This window comes from Phacochoerus africanus, chromosome 2, assembly GCF_016906955.1.
Source record: "Phacochoerus africanus isolate WHEZ1 chromosome 2, ROS_Pafr_v1, whole genome shotgun sequence".
NCBI classification, from domain to species: domain Eukaryota; kingdom Metazoa; phylum Chordata; class Mammalia; order Artiodactyla; family Suidae; genus Phacochoerus; species Phacochoerus africanus.
The window spans coordinates 226574513-226597312 of record NC_062545.1 but is presented as its reverse complement, the minus strand read 5'-3'; positions in this window follow the sequence as shown (position 1 = coordinate 226597312).

Here is a 22800-nt window from a genome sequence, read left to right as displayed (position 1 = left end):
TATCATAAAGCAAAGTATTTCATATGAATATTTTAGTCATCATTATCACATGATTTTATTGATTAGCCATTGAGCTCATGGCATAAAGGTTTTCACATCAGCACGAGATCATTATTTTGCTCCCAACTTGCTCTTCTTCTTATTTCCCTCTATTGTCAGATGACCCCACCATCTACCAAGTTACCCTGTTTGACAACACGGGGTCCATCTCCTCCTCGCCCTTCCTTACACAGTACCCACCTTCCATCCAGTCAGCTACCATGTTCTCAAAAGTCTCTTCGTTAAATGTCCTTTAACTAAGAGCCTGTCTCTTTTGTTATCCTATTAAGAACTCATCATCTTCATCTGTATTATTACAGCACTTTCCTATGTGTTTCTCTCTCTAGTACTTATTACTTTCAAAGATGACCTGAGCAACTCTTCTAAAATGCAAATCTAATCATAGTGCTAGACCTTTCCCATATTGCTCTACAAACACTCATTCTGCAGGTTGTTGAAGATGTTATGTTTGGGGAAATTCTGGGTTAAATCATGTTAAACATTGTAAGATTTATCGTTGTAAGAATTACCACAGTGTTCAGGATTTATGCATTATGGTTATTCACATGGGTCTTTAATATATAATTTTTCCTAAACTTTATTGACCAAAAACATATATATATATATATATATTTTTTTTTTGACTGCAGAGAGGACTAGTGTTCTGCAGAATGCACTTTGTGAAATACCATTTTACTTGCCACTCCAATTCACATTAACCTGTATGATGAGAGACAAATTTCTCAATGTAACTTACAAGAGCCTGTGTGGTCAGCCTCTCGCTATCACTATAGACCCACTCCCTGCATCCTCTCTCACACACTCACCTTCTGTTCTGACCTTGTCAGACTGTATCTAGGCCCAGGGTCCCATACATTGTTATGCCTTGCCTGAACTGCTCTCTCTCTGCTTGGAGTGTTTCCTCTCATCTTATCTGCTTGGTGAACTCTCCTTCCTTCAAGATGAAGGATGAGTTACAAATAACCTCTACTTTGTAAAATATTCCTGGACTGACCCAAGCAGTCGATCTCTTTGTCCTCCATACTCCCTGGTACTTAAGTCTCTTGTAGTTCTAATCACATCTATTAAGAAGAAAACATTGTGTATCGTCCCCTTTCTGTGGCAGACTAGGGGTTCCTAATGGTCAGTGCCCTTTGTGCCATGTCCTGGCACATGGCACGTAGCTGGTGCTCAGTGAGAAAAGGAATCACGTTTTTGTAGAGGTAAATGGACACCTTATTACTAGAGAGGAGAGATGCAGTGTAATTGAGGCACTATAATGAAATCACAGAGGCAAAACTGTGTTTGCTATTTAGCGCACAGCAACTTCAGACATGAAAACATTGTCAGCGGAAACAGTATCTGAATTCCAATGCCACTGTCTACTACAAACGATGTTCACAAATCAAATGGTGAGCATTTGTAACTCTGAAGGTTACTTATCTTCTTTTCTGCTTTCCTGGTCACCATGTCTGAATAAAAGAGAAAAAGACAGAATGGCCTTCTCAGGCATGAACTCATGATTGAATATGTCACATCTCAGATCTTGGCAGGAGATCAAAGGAAAAACAAATAGGTCCCCCCTCCCCTTTAGATTTAACCACTTGTTCTTTGTTGGCTGTAGATTTTTCATTTGTGAAAACAGATAATTGTGGCAACAGCTGTCTATAAGAAGCAAACAGCAGAGTCGGCTCTGTCTCAGGAGAAGGGATATTCAGAGAATTAATTTACTCAGAAGAAAAACATTAGAGTTTTTATAATTAAAAGGGGCATATAGGACCCATACGATTACACATAAGAAAGTGATGCTAGAACAGGATAAAAGACTTTCCCAGGGTCACGACAACCAAAACCTTACATTTTATAGGTTGCAAAGGTATGTTTTTGCTCATGTTTTATGAAAAATTACAGCTCAAGACTAGAGGAAAAAAGCAAAGTAGACTTTAAGATTAGGCAAAATAATACTGTCAAACTTCTGTCTCTTTTTACCTTTCGTTTGTGTCAAGCATGTGTCTTTTGGCTAGTTTTTACACTAATGGAGGTTTTACGGTAGGTTGTTTTAGCAGAGATACATGGAGAGCCTATCAAGGAATGACTGAGGAGGAGATGAGTGGTGTTGGTAAACTGGGGCAAGGGAGGTGAATGTTTGGCCAACCTACTGGTGTGATGGTGGATCACCATCTTGTCAAAGTTTTGCAAGATGATCTAAAGCATTCTTCTTTAATTTCCATTCATTGTTGTTTCCTGGTATAGGAGACCACACATTATTGACTAATCACCTAGCGTTTTCTTTAAATTAAGCATTTAAAAAATTAGTTAACATGTTACTGTTTACAGAAAACATGACTATTGATGGAAGCAAGATGGCTTAGAGATGAAGCAGTGGGAAGGCAGACATGAAAGGAGATGGTCACAGTGGCTGCTTGTCATATTTGCTTAGAGCAGGCCCAGCAGTGGATGAGTGGTCTGGTAAGGACCTGATGTCATCCTTTTGTGAACTCAGTTGGGCTGCAGAAATCAGCATACTTCAACACACAGGCTGTCAAAAAGCTTTCTTTTGCTGTTTGGGAAACTTCACCAGACCTTATCTGAAGGAGAGGTAAGGAAGGATAGTTCATCTTTTCTCCTTGCTCTAACCTCCTCGACTGTTTAGAGGCTGCATGAGATTTGATCCTACCATTGTCAGTAAAAATTAAAACCAGATCAGTAAAAGAGTTTTTTTTCTACGAATTTATTGCACACATAGGCAGAGTTCAGGAACTGGGAGCTCTCACATCCCAAACTGATGTGAAGCTTATAGGATGGCTTGTAAAGTGAAAATGAGGAAGTTATTTACTGTTTACAATGAGGAGGGTTTCCAAAAGGAAGGAAATTGTTTATAAAAGTAATTATCTTACACTTTTGAGATGACTTTAATTTCTTTTATGATTGTCAGAAGGATTTATAAAAATAAATTGTGCTTACAGGAGTTCCCATCATGGCTCAGTGGTTAATGAACCTGAACAGCATCCATGAGGACACAGGTTTGATCCCTGGCCTCGCTTGGTGAATTAAGGATCTGGCATTGCCATGAGCTGTGGTGTTGGTCGCAGATATGGCTCAGATCCCACGTTGCTGCAGCTGTGGCGTAGGCTAGTGGCTATAGCTCCGGTTGGACCCCAAGCCTGGGAACCTCCATATGCCGGTGGGTGTGGCACTAAAAAGACAAAAAGGCAAAACAAAATAAAACAATTTTTGTTTATGATTTAGTTTTGCTTACGTGGCTGAAATGGTTTGGTCTGCTCAGGGAATTTTCAAGTTTAGTTTGCATTTTGTGTTTTACTTTAGCATCATTGACACATAAAGCTTTTGCAAATATCTAAGGATATGCAAGTCCAGAATGCTGAAGTGCTTTTGTGTTCAACATCTTAAAAATACTATTTTGGCTGATCATAGAATTTTGGATAAAACCAAAGCATCCCCTAGTAGGATAAATTTGGGGGCTGCTATTTCATTTTATTATGTGTGAAAAGTAATTGAAATCATGACCTGAAGGAGGTGCTTAATCTCATTGCTATTGACATTTTGGACTATGTAATGATTCGTTATAGGTGGCTGTTCTATATTTTGCGTAATGTTTAGCAACATTTTTGTCCTCTGCCAATGAGATGAGACTAACACAACCCCCCTCCCATTTGTGACAACTGAAAATATCTCCTGATATTGGCAGACATCCCCTGGAGGTCAAAATTGCCCCAGGTTGAAAATGATTGATCTGAAGTGCAATGCATGGTTTCCTGCTTACTATGAAGTAAAAACTTTCCTTTGAATCAGAAAATTTACAATTAGTGCTAAGATTCCTTTTTCTTTATTCATCACACGTATGTTGAACATCTCTTAATGAATAGGATCCTGGGGATACAAAAATAAATAAATTGCCCTTCTGGACTTACACTGTAGTAAGGAAGACAGATATATGAAGTAAATCATTATATTCCAGTGTAATTCTGTAGAGCGAGTCCATGGTGCTACCTGAGGTCCCAGGATACAGAACCAAGTTCGAGTGAAGGACTCAGGGAAGTTCTGTAATGAAGGTATCTTCGGGTTATTTCAGAGCTGTTTCTCCTGTGTTAGATACATTCCCTGGGGATATAAGGCTCCTTTTAGCCCGGTGGATGCAGGGAAGTCATTAATTTTAGTTACTAAAACCTGCTCCCAATAAATATTGCACAGTTTTATGCTGGAAGAAGTTGTTCCTAGCCAGTGACTTTTACAGCACTATTGACATGGGGAGTCATTGTGACAGAGGTGCAGCTGAAAAAGGAAAAAAAGTGTCATGCTCTAGGATTAATGAAGGTGTAGAAAGCTGTGATAGGGTTTTAGTAGATTGTTTTCAAATTCATTTTTCCCAATGAACAAAAGAGTAAAGGGAAACTTTGTATAAAAATGTAAGAATACCCTTTCTTCTTTCATTCATTCTTCCTTCCATTTATTTTCCCTTTTCCCCATCTTAGGACTTGACATATGCACCTGTGGTTCTGTTCTCTCTGCTCTTGGCTCTTGTATTTCTCTGTGCTGGCTCCTTCTCATGTTTTCCATCACAGATAAAATGTCAATTCCTAGAAAGGATCTCTATTTACACCATTTGTTCACTTGCTTCTTTACACTTGAAAGCACTCTTTGAAAGGAGGAATCCTTATCTATTTTGTTCACTAATAGATCCCTAAGCAACATAAGGCATAGTGTATACTCAAAACGTGTATTTTGAAGCAGTGAACAAATATATCTCTTCAAGTGTTTGTCATGTATACAAGATTGCATTTAAGCTTCTGCAGTGCAGGGTAAATCTCTTTTGCTTACCATTGTATAACCAATGCCTAGATCAGTGCCAAGTTCAATGAAGATTGTCAAGAAATATTTTTTTAAAGATGGAAATGAATGAATTAATCTATAGGTTTAGTTTAGGTAAAGAGCAAACGAGTAAAACAAAAGCAATAGCAGTAACCTATGATGCTACCATTAGGCTGCCAGTGGACATGGGAAAGAAAAGTAAAAATTTGAAGAGCCAGTTTTTTAAAAAAATATAGCTTCATGGCATTCCCTCGTGGCTCAGAGATTTAAGGATCCAGCATTGTCACTGCTGTGGCTGATTGTTGCTGCTGTGGCATAGGTTCCATCCCTGACCCAGGAACTTCAATATGCCACAGATGTGGCATGCATCCGCGCGCGCGCGTGTGTTTGTGTGTGTGTGTGTGTGTGTGTGTGTGTGTGTGTAATCTTCAAGGTTAAATACATGAAAATGCAAATATCTGATGAATTTGAATTTATTATCGAAAAATTTCTTAAATATCATTTTTTGAACCAGATGTAATAATTTTAAACATATTGCCTCTCCTCCATAGAATTGTGGCTGATAATCCATTATTAATATTCCTTATGAATTTGTCATTATTCTAAATACATAAGAAGTGTTAATGGGGTTTACTCTTTTAATGGCAGTGGGGAGTTACCAAGCCTTAAATTATGGACTATGTGAAAGATCAATATTCATGTTGTATCATTTTGTCAGTCTAAAATGATTCCCAAATATTGGCCACCAGATGGCAGTGTATGGGAAAACTTTCCTCCAAAAAGAATTCTTTTTTCAGCCACTTGATGGCATCTCTCCATTGTTTTCAAGAACTCTTGACCCACTCATCTTGATTGCTTTTTTGTCCTCTGCTAGCATTGCTTTCCTCCTGTAGTTCTTCCTTATCACATGGACTCACCCCTGCAATACCAGGCATGCAGAAGTTTCCCTAAGAGACGTTCTTTAGGACATTTGTTTAAAGTATAGTCATTGCGAAAATTTTCCATTCTATTTGTTTAAACTGTACTTTAAGGAAGACTTTTTTTTTTTCTTCTTTTAAAGGCAACAGAAAGCTGCATAGGAGACTTTAAATTTTATGAGAAAAATCACACACAAATATATATATTTATAATGGACAAAATGTGTGAGTGTGTGATGCTTTTGTTTAAAGCTTTTTGGTTGGCTTACACAATAGCATCATGTTACTAGACTATAATAGTATGATTCCATATAGGGAGCTTAAGCTCTACTATTCATAGGAAAATATAGACCGTGTACACCTCCTTTGGTGATTAAAAAAATCCTGATTCTTTTTTTAATATTTACGGTAAAAATGTACAACCACATCAGAATTCTAATATATTTTCAACTATGATTTTATCATATTTGCAGGCAAATGAAGCTTTAAAAAATGTACATATAGTTTTAAGGGTTGGTAATTTTTCCTCTGCAAATATGTCCTCATTAACTTATTTGATTTGGCCTTATAATAAGAATTTTGGTTGACATTTTATAAAATGAAGCTTTAGGGGATCATACATTCAATGATCATCCTTTCAGAGCATTTAAAAATGTTCCAGGTAAGTTTGGCTATTAACTAGCAGTTTACAAATAAAATGATCAAGTTTTGGAAATGCTCTTTTTAAGTCAGAGTATATTCCACTTGAAACACTGTTTTCATTGCTACTGTTTAAAAGCAAGTCATAGACATCTTAAAGCTCATTAGATATGATCTGCTTTGAAATAAATCTGTTTTTATATTCTTCTTCTTGAAGATTTGTATCTGTGTACCTCAAATGGCTTTTCTTTGTACTTTGTAGTATAGTCTCTCTTCTTTCCACAATTTACAGAACTTACATTTACAATCTTTTTTTTTTTTTCTTTGTCTTTTTTCCTTTTCTAGGGCCCCTTCCTGCGGCATATGGAGATTCCCAAGCTAGGGGGTCCAATCGGAGCTATAGCCACCGGCCTACGCCAGAGCCACAGCAACGCTGGATCCGAGCCGCGTCTGCAACCTACACCACAGCTCACGGCAACGCCGGATCCTTAACCCACTGAGCAAGGTCAGGGATCGAACCTGCAACCTCATGGTTCCTAGTCAGATTGATTAACCACTGTGCCACTACGGGAACTCCAGAACTTATATTTACGATCTTGAGGGCTCTTCCAGAAGGCTGGTATTCAGGGAAGTTGACAACCATAGGGATCTATGTAAAAATATAACAATAATTGGACATATGTATAACTCATACCAGGGCTCTGTTTAAAGTGCCTTTGCTGAATGGGAGAATCAATTAGAAAATGAGATACATTGGTAATCACCTAAGAATAGGAGCTTTTTCTCTCATGTGCTCCCCCTTAAATCAGTTAAAGGGGATTTATTCCAAGTAACAACAAACCAACAAAAGCTCAAAGTAAGATATAAGAGAAATGCATTATTACCTCTTATAAAAAAAAAAGTGGACCAAGATGTGATGTCTCTAGGGTTGGATAACACAGACCATGACAGATAACTTTTTTGCCTTTCCCTTCTACCATCCCCAGCCTGTCAGCTTTGTCTTTTGGCTTGTCCTCTCCTGATTACTAAATGATTACATATTTCCAAAATCATATTCAACACCAGAATGTCCAGAGGAAGAAAAAAATAACATATGACTATACCCAGAGGCCCTGCATTCAACTCATTCAGGTCTTGTTGGCCAGAATTGGTTGTAGGCACACTCCTTTCTCAACCAATCCACGGCACTGGAATTGGTTTTCCATGATTGCTCAGACTGTTCAGTTCACCCATGAATTACATGGTAGAGGGAGAATTTTCCAATGAAAAACAACCAAGAAGGGTGGATGGGCTTAGGGCAGACAAATGATCATTTCTGGTGCCCCACCTTTCTTTCAGTTGTTAGAAGTGTGGGAGCACTTGAATAAATTCAGCTCTGAGAGAGATGAATTGAGGGAGAGTTTGCTCAAAATCTCAGTAGTTTTAAAGTTCTTAGATTGTAGACACGTTAGGAATGATGATCCATTAGCCTTTGAGATTGTGCTGTCAAGGAAAAGCTGGTTTCCTTTCTGTTCCCTCAAATATTTCATTATTATACCTATTTTAAATCCTTCACTCTAGCTACTGAAATAGAGTACTTGTTAATGGAGTTCCTGTCATGGTGCAGTGGAAATGCATCCAACTAGGAACCATGAGATTGGGGGTTTGATCCCTGGCCTTGCTCAGTGGGTTAAGGATCTGGCATTGCCATGAGCTGTGGTATAGGTCACAGATGTGGCTCGGATCCTGTGTTGTTGTGGTTGTATCAGCTACAGCTCTGATTAGACCCCTAGCTTGGGAACCTCCATATGCTGTGGGTGTGACCCTAAAAAGACAAAATAAAACAAAATAGAGTACTTGTTTAAATGAAGAGTTGGAATTCTGGGCCTGCTTGTTTTAAACCCTGGTTCATAAATGTTGGATTTCCTATTTCTGCAAGGAATGGTAATTCTAGACCATCAGTAAGGACCAGGCTAAAGACAGGACTCTGTCCTGTATTCCACTAGCCCATTTCCCACAGCAGCTATTCCCTGTCACTAGGCTGATTACCTTGTGCCCCTGAGAAAATCAAGGTCAGTTCAGAGGAATCCCATCAACTGATCTTCCTTTTGTCATCACTGAGTCTCTCTTCCTTACCTCTCATTTTGTGAGTATGGAATACCTCTCCTCCCTTCCTCCTCCTATTCATTCCACCAGTGTTTCTGATTCTTTTCTCTCCTGACTGCTTGAGCCTTGCTGTCCCAGTCCTTCTCCAAGTCACCTCCAAGATACTTTGGACTTGCCTTTGACCCCCACACGCAATGAGTCGACAATTGATATTGACTCTTCCTCTTAGGTGTCACCATTATTTCTTCCTGCTGCCACTGTTTTCTCTGGCTGAAATAACTTTAGATTTTTGGAGCTCAGTAGGCTATGTTCCTTGAATCTAGTAGTTCAATAGTCCAGCATTTAAAATAAAGTTTCTGGAGTTACTGTTGTGGCTCAGTGGAAATGAATCTGACTAGTATCCATGAGGATGCAGGTTCAATCACTGACCTCACTCACTGGTTTAAGGATCCCACTTTGCCGTGAGCTGTGGTATGGGTCACAAATATGGCTCAGATCTGGCATAGGCCAGTGGCTATAGCTCTTATTCCACCCCATCCTGGGAACCTCCATATGCTGTGCGGCCTAAAGAGGAAAAGATGAAATAGAGTTTCTATTTTTCCATCTTTATTAAGTATCCTGAGAGGTAACCTTTTGGTGATCTATCTTTGTTTTGCACTTCATTAGAATTATAGGTTGCAAATAAAACCTGAAGAGGCTAAAATGGTAGTAACTACCAAGTACAGAGAGAGCACTAATTAAAGTGTCTTAAAACTAAATTTTCCTGATATTAGGGTAAATGAATTAGAACTGTGTGAATTTATAGAGGCCACTTTCGGGGTGACAAAATAAATCCCATTATTATTCACACCCTAAAAGTAGGTTGATAATATTGTAGGCGAATGTCAGTTAATTTTGTGAAACCAGTTATTTGTATAACTGGCTATTAAATAGGGCCAATTCAATTCTGGGTGCTTTTTGCTAAAGCCATTGTTTACTTTTCTTTTTTTCCTTTTAGATGAAAATCTCAGTCCTTTTTCTATTATAACCAAGACTGAAAGCCTTGGTGAAACATCTCATTTTCCAGAATCATGTCCTAAAAAGTGTAAAGGGGAAGCACTTATAAGTAATTTTATTTAGTTTGTATACAATTCTCTGTTGTTGTTCAACTCTCATTTTCATTGATTTCATCCATTCACAAATCCAAGTATTAGCAGTCTTGTTTGCAGACTTGACAAAGACTTGACAAATGTGGCTTTTTTCTAATTGTTTTGTAAAATATAAATACTTTTTTTTTTGCCTTTTCTAGGTCCGTACCCATAGCATATGGAGGTTCCCAGGCTAGGGGTCTAATCAGAGCTGTAGCTGCCCACCTTGGCCAGAGCCACAGCAACACCAGATCCGAGCCGTGTCTGCAATCTACACCACAGCTCATGGCAAGACTGGATCCTTAACCCACTGAGCAAGGCCAGGGATCAAGCCCACAACCTCATGGTTCCTAGTCAGATTCGTTAACCGCTGAGCCACCACGGGAACTACTAAAATATAAATAATTTGAAAATAAAAATATCATTCAAAAATCTACTAACTCTGGAGGGGAGCATAAAGTATTCTTAGAAAATCATTATAGTATTAGAAATTCTATTGAATTGTTTTCCTTCCATCAGTGGATCAAGTAAAGGGTATATTAGGCAACCAGATAAGGATCCATATTATTCCACAATCCATTTCCCAAAGCCTCATTCAGACTTCACAACTTAAATTTTTTAAAATTATTTAAAACCCCAACCATACTCTAATCTCTTCTTTCTCAATTGATGATCTTGGGTTCTTCTTTACTGAGAAAATACAAACCATTCTTTATCAAGATCCTCTTACCAGTACTTTTCTGTTAGTATCTTTTTCATTCTTTCCCTCTCTGCGGCAGTTGAGCCCTCCTCTTTTCCAGTATAAACTCCAACCCCCATGTATTTGATATGATTTATTCATGTCTCCTGAGCCTTCAGCCACTATCCTTCTGGTTGCCCAGGATAGACACTTTCAAATCATTGTCAGACCCTTCTGGGAGCCTGTTAGCAAGTGATCAATCATTCGAGTTTATTCAGCTTCTCCATAAATCTTCTATCCAGTTCTTTGCATTTCCACAACTACTGCCCTATTTAAAGCTTACCTCACCTGCCCATCCTTAGCACTACTAAGTTATTCTTCTTATGAATTCTTCAGCTCTGTTCTTAAAACAGTTAAAATTGTGTTACTCTTTGCCTCAAGAGTCATCAGTTCCTCCCTGTGGTCTAAAGAGTAAAATTCAGGCATCTTCACATTTCATTCATTGTCTTCCTTAATCTAACACAAAACTACCTTTCCAACCTCTTCTCTCAGAATAGTCTTCATTCTACCCACCTTGGACTTGTTGATGTACCAATAACTATGATTGCCAGCTTCTGTTCATGCTATTCTACCAACCTAGAAAGTCCTCCCACCAAACCTGAACTAATAAAATTCTACTTATCTTTCAAGATCCATTCAGATGCCAGCTGAATTTTCATAAAATCCTTCTCCTGATCCTTCATTGAGAATTAACCCCAATATTCCTTGTATTTATAACCTTTTTATTGTGCTATCAAATTTCTTAACTTACCCTACTTTATTGTATCCAGTGGTTCATTTGCATTTTCCCCAACACATGTCACATCTTTTGAAGCTGGTGACCGTATCTTATTTACCTTTGTAGCCGTTCTTACTTCCCTTCCATAAGCACTTAGCAGAGTATTTGGTACAAAGCAAAAATGAAAATTTTTGAAGTTACCTTTCAAAATTTAAAAGGAATGAAATTACCTTTTTTTCACATAGTCTGGCTTACATTTTTATGTCACCTTTATAATTTCATGGCATTTACAGTGAAAAGTAAAGCACAGGGCTCAACTGTCTAGTGTTCAGGGCACTGATTTCCCTCAAATGATTTTTGATATGTCTAAACATTGATCCTCTTAGCATTCAAAGCAGCATGACAAGGCTTAGGTTGCCTTGAATGATTTCTTTCAGTATGCATTACAGACATTATCATTTGCTATGTTTCCTATGATGTGAAAAGGTAATTAGAGTAGTTAAAACATGAATATTGGAATCAGAATGGCTGGATTAGAAATCAGACTGCCACTCAATCTCTTAAGGCTCAAACTTTGAGTCTTAGTTTTATTTTTAGACCCTGGTGAAAGGGGTCCCTGCTTTAGAAAGCTCTGCCCTGGCCTTGCTCTGACCACACCTTTCTTCATAAGAAGAATTTTTCGTGCTTGGGGGATATGATTACCTGGAGCCTGTATCTCTACTTATAGAAGAGGCTTTTGGATTCCTGGGGCATTTTGTACAGATGACCTCATACCCACTTTCGGATCCTTCACAGGCTTCTCTCCTCACCTGTCTTTCCATGGATGGACCGCAGGAACAGTGTCCTCCAGGGAGAGAAGTGTGATGGGGCAGGGACTGAACTTAGACACAGGAGCTGGGATGTCCACAGACTGTGCACTTGATGTCCTTGCAGTGTGGGATGTAGCTAGAGTAGGGGATAAGAGAGGTAGGTTCCAGGGTGGGGGTCCAGAATGATCTTTTCCCATGCTTCTATGTCCCTGTGTAGAATCTGAGAAATTCAAGAATTCAAGCCTCATGTTAAATGTTCCTATGATGGTATTGCCAAGATAAGAGAGAATGTATTTTATGTAACAGTTTATTAGCTTGGTTTATAACTTTTGAGTATTTGAACTTGAAGTGTCTGTATCTCCTTTTGTCTTCCTCCCTAAGCCTTGCATATGTTATAGGCTATAAAATTGAGATAATTAACACTTCTTTCCCTTATAGGCTGACACTGCAGACTAATTTTAATAATGTAATCACAGCATATTAGTTCATAGAAAATGATTAGTAAATATAAGCCCCCATTAGTAATTATTTATTCCTCCATTCATTTGTTCAGACTATTTTTATTGAGTACTTACAATGGATCAAGCACTATTTTATGTGGAAACAGGATTCCTACTGTCATGTGGCTTATATTTTAGAAAGCGAAGAGTTAAACAGAAAAATTGCAAGTTATACCAAAGGCAATAAAAAGATAAGCTGATATGCTATAGAGCAAGAGGACAGCGCAGCATTTAGGAAGGCACTCCATTGGGAGTGTCAGTAGAACAGTGGAGATGACAGAAGTGGAAGGAAGCTCCCCACAGAGGCTGGAGCCTGAGAATTCCAAGCTGTGGGAATGGTAGATGCAAAGCCTCTAGGGTGCAAATGAGTTCAGTAAGATTGAGACCCTTGAGGGCCAGTGGGCAGTGCCTTCCTCTACACTAGTGTGGTATGAAATTGGCAAACAAGGGCGAGCTTATTTATATCTAACAGGATTAGTCGTGTGTATTACCTTGAGCGATGGACTGATGGACTTTAAGCAGAGATGTGATATGATCTCATCCACACGTTTGAAAGCTCAATCTGGTTGCAGTATGGAGAATGGATGATAAAAGTGATGAAGGCACTTTAATGATAAAAGTGCAAGAGCAGAACCAGTAAAATTAGTGAGGGGGTTGTTACAGAAGGCCCAGGCAAGGAGTGGTTGTGGTAAAGATAGTAATGGTCATAGTAATAGAGGTAGTACTACTAATAATTATAAAAGTAAAATGATAGTAGTGTCAGTAATAAGCAATTATAACAACAATATTGATAAGATAGAATTATCTTAGGTTCTGAGTTGAATACTTTAGAAGTAAATTTTTAGATATCCAGTTTAATTGAATTTTTATGGAAATATGGTTGATTTACAATATTATATGAGTTTCAGGTATATAACATAGTGATTTAGTATGTTTATAGTTTATACTCCATTAAAAGTTATTATAAGATAATGTCTATAATTCCCTGTGCTATCCAATATATCTTTGTTTAATCTATTTTATGCACAGTAGTTTTTATCTCTTAATCCCATACCCCTGATGTGCTCCTCCCACCTTCCTCTCCCCGCTGGTAACCACTAGTTGATTTCCTCTATCTGAGAGTTTGTTTCTATTTTTCTAGATATATTTATTTGTATTATCATTTAAATTCCACATGTAAATGATACCATATGGTATTTGTCTTTGTCTTAGTTTACTAAGCATAATCTTCTTTAGGTGTGTTCTACGTTGCTACAAATGGCAGAATTCCATTCTTTTTATGGCTGAATACTATTCCGTTGTACATCATCTTTACGCATTCATTGGTTGATGGACCCTTGGGTTGCTTCTTTATCTTGGCCATTATCAGTAGTGCTGCTGTAAACATTGGGGTGCATATATCTTTTTGAATTAATGTTTTCATTTTTTCTGGATATATATCCAAGAGTGGAATTGCATCAGAATCTAAATCCCTTCATTGACGTGTTGTTCTTTTAACAAAAGTCAAGCTTAATTAGAGAAAATTAAGTTATTTTACCCAGTCAAGGACCTAGCCTTTTCAGAGCAGGATCATATGGTTATAGAGGGTGTTAGGCTTAGAGGAATTAGACATTTCCTCAGTTAACCCATCATTTTACCAAATCAGCCTTTTAGAGCTGAAGGTCATTCTGTGGCTCGTGCCAACATTTGGCATTAAGAATTAAAAAATAAAAATAAAAACTGCCTCTGAGGATTTAATGACCTAAGCTGGTGATTCCTCGTTTCTTTGTGGCTTCTATTCTGTATCACATCCATGCTCTGTGCATAGCTCAGTACCTTGTGCTGCTAAAGGACAGTGAAAACTTATGCCTGAAATATTACTTTCCACATCTGTCTGCCACAAAAAACTATTTAAATCTGTTAAGAGGCAGTGATTTCCCAAGTTGACACATATGCAAATGTGAGAGATGTTTTTGTCTTAAAGTCTCCTTCCAAAAGCAATATATATCTGAGTCATTTTGATTCTGTGCTCTCACTGGCAAAATGAGCATTGCTCCTGGATTTCTGATGAAATGAATGTCCTGAATAAAATCACATGGTATGGGTTTTCACCTAAGAATATTTTAAGTCAACACAAGGTCCATATCTTAAACCTTTAATTTTAAAATGAGTCTGCATACATAATGTTTATTTATATAATTTGTTTTTTTTTTCTTGCAAGTTGGGTTTAGATTTCATAACATATCAAATTAGTAAGCTTATGAAGCATTCATACATTATGTAATAGCATTCCAGTATATTCTGTAATGCATTTTTATATGAATCCAGATTTCAAACTAGAATTATTTTTAAAGTGTTAACCAATTGAATTTTTGGCTAGATGATTACGAAAAGGCCACCAGAATTATAGTGAAAAGAGCTGTGAGGGCATGAGCAGGAAAAGCTATGGCAGCTTTGCCATTGTTACCACTAAAGAAGATTTTGAACTTAAAGGTTGAAACAGAACTGGTGAGTGTGTGATTGCCTGAGGTTCAAGGTCTATTTGAAGGACTGTGCATGTAGATGAAGGGAATGTATTCTGCTATTAACTTTGAATCTTACAAAGAAGTGATAATTTTGAGGTACTTTCCTCCATTTGCATTCCTCATGGAAGCCAAGTAACTCAGAGCACTTTAAAAGCTTTTTTGTGTCTTTGGAAAGAAAAGAAATAGCTTAACAAGGACACGATGTTCATAAAAATTCTAATGATCAGCTAATAATATAAAGCACAATCTACATTGTAGCAAAGTTTCAACACAGAAAAGTTGCTATCCTTCTAGAAGCCAAAAACATTCAATTAAAATTTTATTCCTGGCATGACCTAGTTTCCACTCTATGAATTCCTTGTAGCCGACTTAATCCTACAATGGGTAGACCACAGACTTCTATTTTGCTATTTCTTAAAAAGGTTGGTATTCTTTTCTCCCTCTCTCCCTGTCATGTTCTTACTGTCTCTTTTTGCCTTTCCTCCTCTCTTTCTCCAAGTCTACCTTGAACACTAAAAATGTTTTTTGTTTTTTGTTTTTTTTGCAAAATTATTGAACACAATGATTGTTTCAATTTTTTTTGTTCCAAACATGAAAAAAAAATACATTTTTTGTTGTTGTTGTTTAATTCTGGGTATTTAATGAAAACATTTAAAGTTATATTGACACTTTCAGAAACTCTCTGTATTAAATATAAACTTAGATAAAAGATGTTAAACTAATGGATAAGGCCAGATGGTGGTAATAATGTATCTTATTGGCTAAAAGTCATGGCTAGATTTATAATGCATTTATTCTTTCAGTCATTCAAGATAATGCTTGTTGATTGCTTATTCTGGGGAATGGGGTGTCAGGGATAAAATGATGAATATGACATACTTCCTGCCCTCCAGGAACTCTAATCTGGTGAATCTCTTTTCCCCTATTGGTCATTTTTAAGACTATAATAATAATTTAATTTTAAATTTCCCCTCAAATCCAAATAATTATTCAGTATCTATATAGAAAATTATTTTTTAATTTACAAAATTCAAATAATTATTCAGTGTCTATGTAGAAAATTATTTTCAAATTTACAAAATAAATTTTCAATAAAGAATCTGATACAGGTGCAAAAATTGGTACATGTAAATCTCATCCAGTTCCTGTAGGAAAGAAACTTTACATTTATGTAATGAATTTCAAGGTGCACTAAATTATTCCTCTGAGCTATATTTAGATGCTATAAATGTCTGTTAATCCTTGACAAAAGAATGAAACATTTCAAGCGAATAAATTCTTATGTAGCGAATGTTGTGAATAAATTTCACAGGCTGCCCTAATTAATTCCATTTTCTAAATACAATGAAATCTTTTAACAAAGATCTAAATAGACAAATCAATCTTTTAAAACTCTAATTCATGAGACTGTATCGTGGTGATAAAATAATTTCACTGCATAACTTTTGTGTTTGGTATACTTTAGGAGTTGAGTCAGTAAGTTTCATGAAAATATATTTTTCATATTAACTAAAATGAATAAAAAGAGTCCATCAACTTACTCATTCTAAGAAATGCATACTATGTTACCATTCTAAGGAATGAATACATGTATTTCCTTTTGAATTATATTCTGAATTTATATCATAGGAAACATGCAAATACTTCCTGTAACTAATGTAATCCCTTTTTTGATTCATGACTCTTGATGTAGAAAGGTGATTTTGTTTTAAATGCATGCTACTTCTTAGTGAGTTTATTTTCTTCAAAATATTTATTTGATGATTTTTGAATGATAACTTCATGGATCAATGGGGTTGTATGTTTTCCTATAGAACACTAATCTAGGATGAATGTTATTTAATATTTCAGTGATTTAGAAGTGTCCTGAAGATATTTGAATTGTGAGAGTTCTGAATTTTGAAATGCTTATCCATGAGAAACTTCAGAAAATATACCAGTGGTTGTGATAGCAGATGTATCCTGCTATTGTGGTATGTGAAAATGCTATCAATAAAAATGTATTAATATGGCTAAGTTTCACTGCATGAAATGCTAAAACCTCCACATTGGGTTTTTAGCACTAAGTTTTTAAAATTCTATCATTTTTTCCTTCTTCAAGGGAAGATGATAGGGAAGGAAGGCCATCTCAAGAAGAGAAGTACATTTGACCCAATACAATTATATGTACTTTTAAAATATTTTAGTCTGAGATATTTTGTACCTCATTGTATTTTGGTGACCACAATATTTTAGTCTGAGATATTTTGTACCTCATTGTATTTTGGTGACCACTATTTTCTTTGCTATGTAGAGGGCCATAGCAAAGAAAATATTAATCTATCTTGGAACAGTGTTGACAGTTTTTCAAAAGTATTGTTCAAAAGTAACATTGATAATTTGAGGTGTACTAAGAAAGCCCAAATGCCCTTCCACAAGGAAGAGGAGATGATGCTGAGTTGTGATTTAAGTAGCACCAAGAAGATCCCCCTTTTCTTGACAATCTCCACATGATCTCATTGCTTAAAGTTCTGCTGATTAGAGACACCTTGAGTTTATGAGGAAATGGCCGTTGAAGAATAAAGATGTGTAATGCCAAATTAAAAAAAAATTTTCAAACAGTTGCAAACAGTTGATTTTCAATGTTGTGTTAATTTCTGCTGTGTAGCAAAGCGATTCAGTCATATATGTATACACACATCCATTCCCATATAGGTTATCACAGAATATTGTGTAGATTTTCCTGTGCTATACAGCAGGTCCCACTTGACCATCCATTCCATATATACAAGTGTGTGATGGTAAATTTTATATTCACAGTACTTTCATTTAATAATAACTCCAGAAAGAGGGCTTTGTTACATAATCACTAGGTATTGGAGCAATGGGAACCTAAGAACTGAGACCTGGGAGATAAGGGAACAAGATGATCAAAATTAACTGAGGACAAAATCAAGGATGAAACCAGAGCCTGGTTTCACTTTGAACATTTTTCCTGCAGCTGAGCTGATAACTTAATTACATCATTGTGTAACATTTGGATAGGGAGAGTTATTTCCCCTGAGTTAGGGAATGATACACAAAGAAAGAAGCCAGACTGACTTCCTGAAATATCAGGAATCATCCGTGGCAGACAGTGTTCATGATCCATGTGAGATGCGAAAAAAATAGATTTACTGAGGAGAAAATGCTTATCTTAATAACTTAATGCTTCTACTGCTATTATTCTTCATAGAAATGCATTACAGAAATGCAGAAAAGGTGTTACTTTGAAAAACATGTTGAAGTTTTGCTTATCCTTCATTGTAATGAGCCATTAGAAATTGATAGATTTAATCTACATGCCCCAAGAAGGAATATGAAGATGAAAAGTCTGCCAGTCATTTATTGGTAGCCTTCTAATCTTTTGCTTGGGATATTCATGTTTATTTTGAAAATAGCCTCCAAACCTAAAAGAAAGAAGTAAATTTTACCAGGAATGCCTAAAGACAAGATGAGGTTTATCTTCCAGGTCACCTAATAAAAGTATAAAAGTTGGACTCTCTATTGCTATTCACACCTCCCCTCCTTGCCGCTTTGAAAGAAGTTGAAACAGATTTCTGAAAAAAATGTGCCTGGATCAAGGAAGACTATGTAAAATCCCAAAAAGGGAAATATTCAAAGGATGTGATCTAGACAGATGTTGAAGTCATATTACACCTGCTCTAGAACTATTTTCACTGTCATCACCTCATTCAGACAAAAGCAAAGAATATTTGATTCAAGAGTATACTAAAAACCTTTAGATAGGTCAAAGTCATGAATTCTAAAGTGTCAAAACCACACAGCCTAATCTTACTCATTTCTGGTATAGCTCAGAACTAAGCTGTTTCAACACTTAGCTACTTTTATATGTGGATTTTCTTTTTGCTCAGAATATATGAAAAGTTTTACACAGTACTTGTAGGGAGAGAGACAGGTGGCATATTGTGACCAATTATTGAGCATTTTAGTAGATAATTGCTATCAGACATAGATATATTATTCTGCCTCAGTCCTGAGGAGACTTAAGGAATGTTTGTGACTTGGGTATCTTATTTGTGAAGAGTTGAAATTATGAGTCATCATAGCTAACTGAATGCTACCTGCCTTTGTTTTAATGGATATTAGCAGAGTACTGCTTATTTTCTTCCAGTTTGAAAAATAGAGTTGTGTGTTACGTGAATTCTTAGGACCTGAGGGGTGATAACTTAATTCATCCCTAGAATGTTCGCTGGTGGTTTGGGAACAGCAGTTAATTATGAGTGAATAGTTAGTACCTTTCTTTCGATTCTTAATAAATGAAATAAGGTCACTACTCTTCCTAAACTTTTCCAGTTGCTTCTTTTTATTTACATCTGCACATCTGGGGGAAAGATGGAGAGAGGATGAACATTTGATTGAGAGGAGAATCAAATGATAGGAGAAATAAATGATAGGACTTTAGAATCAAAAGAAACAACACATGTTGAACAATCACTCTTTGATTTATACATAAGGAAACTAATGTTCAGAGAAGTTAAATACCTTACCACAATCCATACATAGTTGTGTATCTAACACTAGGAATCAGGTGCTCTAAATATCAACAAAGAGACACATACTATGTAACAAATTTGAGAATGGAGACACATCTGTGTCCCTGGAAGTGGTTTTTGTTGGTTTGGGCTATGAATTTTATATAGCATCTATAAACCATAGAGAGTTGCCAAGCTGTTTAAACTTTTATCCCACCATGGTAAGTAAAAATTATTTTATAGTCCCACAACTTGATTATCAGGAAAGAAATTAATAAACCATGTAAAGGAAGTCATGAAGCATTTTGTGAGCTTGACCTTTGGTGTATGTATTAGCTCATTAGAGTAAAAAAATATTTTTTACCTTTATGGTTGAGTTTTGAGTATGTGCAAAACAGTATGCATCAGCCAAGAGCCCTATGCAAATGTAGGAACCCCAGTTTTTGAATATTGTGACTTTCTGGGAACCAGTCAGATTGGCAACTGTTTGACCATTGAACATTGTGTGTGTAATACCTAAATTTCAGTTTCATGTCTAAGGAAAACAAACATTTACTGAAAATTTCCAGTGTGATTAAGGCAATTTACTGAAATTATATCGGAGCAAAAGAAAAGTATCCTAGCAGTAATCAGCTATGCTGGAAGATGTAGATCATAAAATGTAAATACCACCTTAATTCGTCTTTCTCTGGTGTGCCTATCAGTCAGGCTGCCTGAACTAACTTAATTGATACAGTCATTCGTTCATTTATTTAGCGAATAAACATATTGCTTATCTCCTATATTCTATGTAGTAGGCATTGGGGAGACAGTGAACAAGATAAAGGTCTCCATTATCTTGGTTCTCATAATTTAATGTGGGAGGTAGATGATAAAGAATTAGAAATATAATTTCAAGTAGTGATCTGTAATTTAAAAAATGAGTGTAAAAGTTTGGAGGCAACTGAGGGGAAGTGGTTAAATAAATAGGTCAGAGGAGGCCTCTTTGAAAAGGAGCCATTTGAGTGGAATCCCGAACAGGTGAATGAACAAGCCATGTAGCAATATAGCAGAGGAACCATCTGAAGAGAGAATAGCACTGGCCAACGTCCTGCAAGTCAGTGGAGCCTGGTCTAGTGGAGGAACAGCGGGGAGGCTGGAGTGGAGTGAACAGGTGGAATGGTGGGGAATTGGACTGTGAAGTAGTCAGGGGCCAGGTCAGTTGGAGATGTACCTGGTTCATGATAAAGCCTTTGAAATCATTCCCCGTCTTCTCAGAGCTTTCTCTTTAAAACCTGTGACCTATATGTAGATATAACATAGTTAGCCCTTCACCATTTGCTACAGGAATTCCTGAGTAAGCATTCTGTATACTTGGTTTTGCAAGTCCCAGGACAAAGGGCATCTGTTGTAGAGAAGTTAGATATCAGGGTATTATGGAATAAACTGTATGACACCTTAATTTGTACATTGCAGTTCAAACCTCAGTACCTCAGAATGTGACTGTATTAGGTGACCGGGTCTTTAAAGAGGTAATTAGGTTAAACCGAAATCATTAGGGTGGGCCCTAATCCAATATGACTGGTGTTTTTGTAAGAAGAGATTGGGACATAGATATGTACAGAGGAAAGACAATGTTCAGACACAGGGAGAAGACAGCCATGTGCATGTCAAGGAGAAGGACCTCAGAAGAAACCAACTCTGTCCACACCTTAATCAAACTTCTAGCCTACGGAACTGTGAGGAAAAAACTTCTACTGTGTAAGCCACCCAATCTGTGGTTCTTTGTTGTGGCAGCCCTAGCAAACTAATGCATTGAGAGTCACCACAATTCTATTGTTGTGGTAGTGAGCCCCTCAGATGGCTCCCAGAAACGTCTGCCTTCTGGTTATTCCCACCCTTGTGTGGTCCTCTCACACACAGACTAGAGCTGACTTGTGTGATACTTAGGAAATAACGGTGACTTTGAATGCTAGATAGTAAGTGTTATGGTGACTTGGAAAAAGCCAGCTGCTGTGTTATAAGGACACATGAACAACCTGTAGAGAGGTTTGCATGGTGAGCAACTGCAGCCTCCTGCCAGCAGCCAGGCACGTAAGTGACACTGCAGCGCTGGCTGATATCTGGATGGCAACCTCATGAGAAATCTTGAGCCAGAATCACCCCGCCAAGTTGCACATGAATTCCTGACCCATGGGGATCATTAAATAATTGTGTGTGTACACACACACACATTGCTTTTTATTGCAGGCCATATATATATATATATACACACACATACATATATACATTGCAGGCCACAATATACTACGGCATATGTAAATTCCAAGGCTAGGGGTCGAATCGAAACTGCAGTTGCCAGCCTACATGACAGCCACAGAAATGCCAGTTGTGAGCCATATCTGTGACCCACACTGCAGCTCACGGCAATGCCAGATCCTTAACCCACTGAGCGAGGCCAGTGGTCAAACACGCGGCCTCATGGATACTCGTCGGGTTCCTTACCACTGAGTCATGACAGGAATTCCAGTGTATATTGTTCTTATATGCCACTAAGTCTGGCATATAAGAGAGTAATTTATTACATAGCAACCAGATACACAATATAATAAAGGAAAAGAAGCTCAGCAAGATAGCTACATTCCTTCTTGTGAATCTGCAAGTTGATCAGTGGGGTTTTGTTCAGTGTGAATTAAAGGAAGAGACTTTCGAGCTTCACTACAAAAGAATTCCCAAGCCTGGAATGACATTTAAATGGCCTAAGTGAATATTTGACTAAGGTCTTGATAGTTAGGGTTCTCGAAAGCTCTGGAAGACCTTTTAATGCTAATAATAACACCTACAGTTTATTACCTGTAATTTAAAATGTGTGTTCATGGGTATTTAATTTAATTTGGAAGAAGGCAGTTATTTCTACAATTTCCTAGATCTTGAAGAGTACTTCTCCAAAATTACTAAAGCCACTCCATCCTGAGATGATGTATAAGATGGTGGTTTTGTCTTTATGGCATAAATGATGCCTTTGCAAAGTAAAATAAGACTCTTTCCCATCTTAAACTGCCTTGTAATTTTGCATATACTACTCATACCAAGAAATGAGCCAATGAAGACATCTGCATATACTTAAAGCAGATGTATTGACTGAAATAAGAGAACTTGCTATTGAAACTCTACCTTAACTTTCAAATTGTAATTTGGAGTGAGATTTCTATTGGCTATAAGTGACCACAGCTTTTACAGCATGAAAATGAAGCATGGAGTCTGATCAAGTTAATATGGATTTATAGTTCTCCTTTTGAATTTTAAATCAAAACATGTCCACACTGGAGAGGTCAAGTAGCTGTTATAGTGCCTGGAATAAACATTGCTTTATTCCATGTGTTACTCTTGGGAATATTTA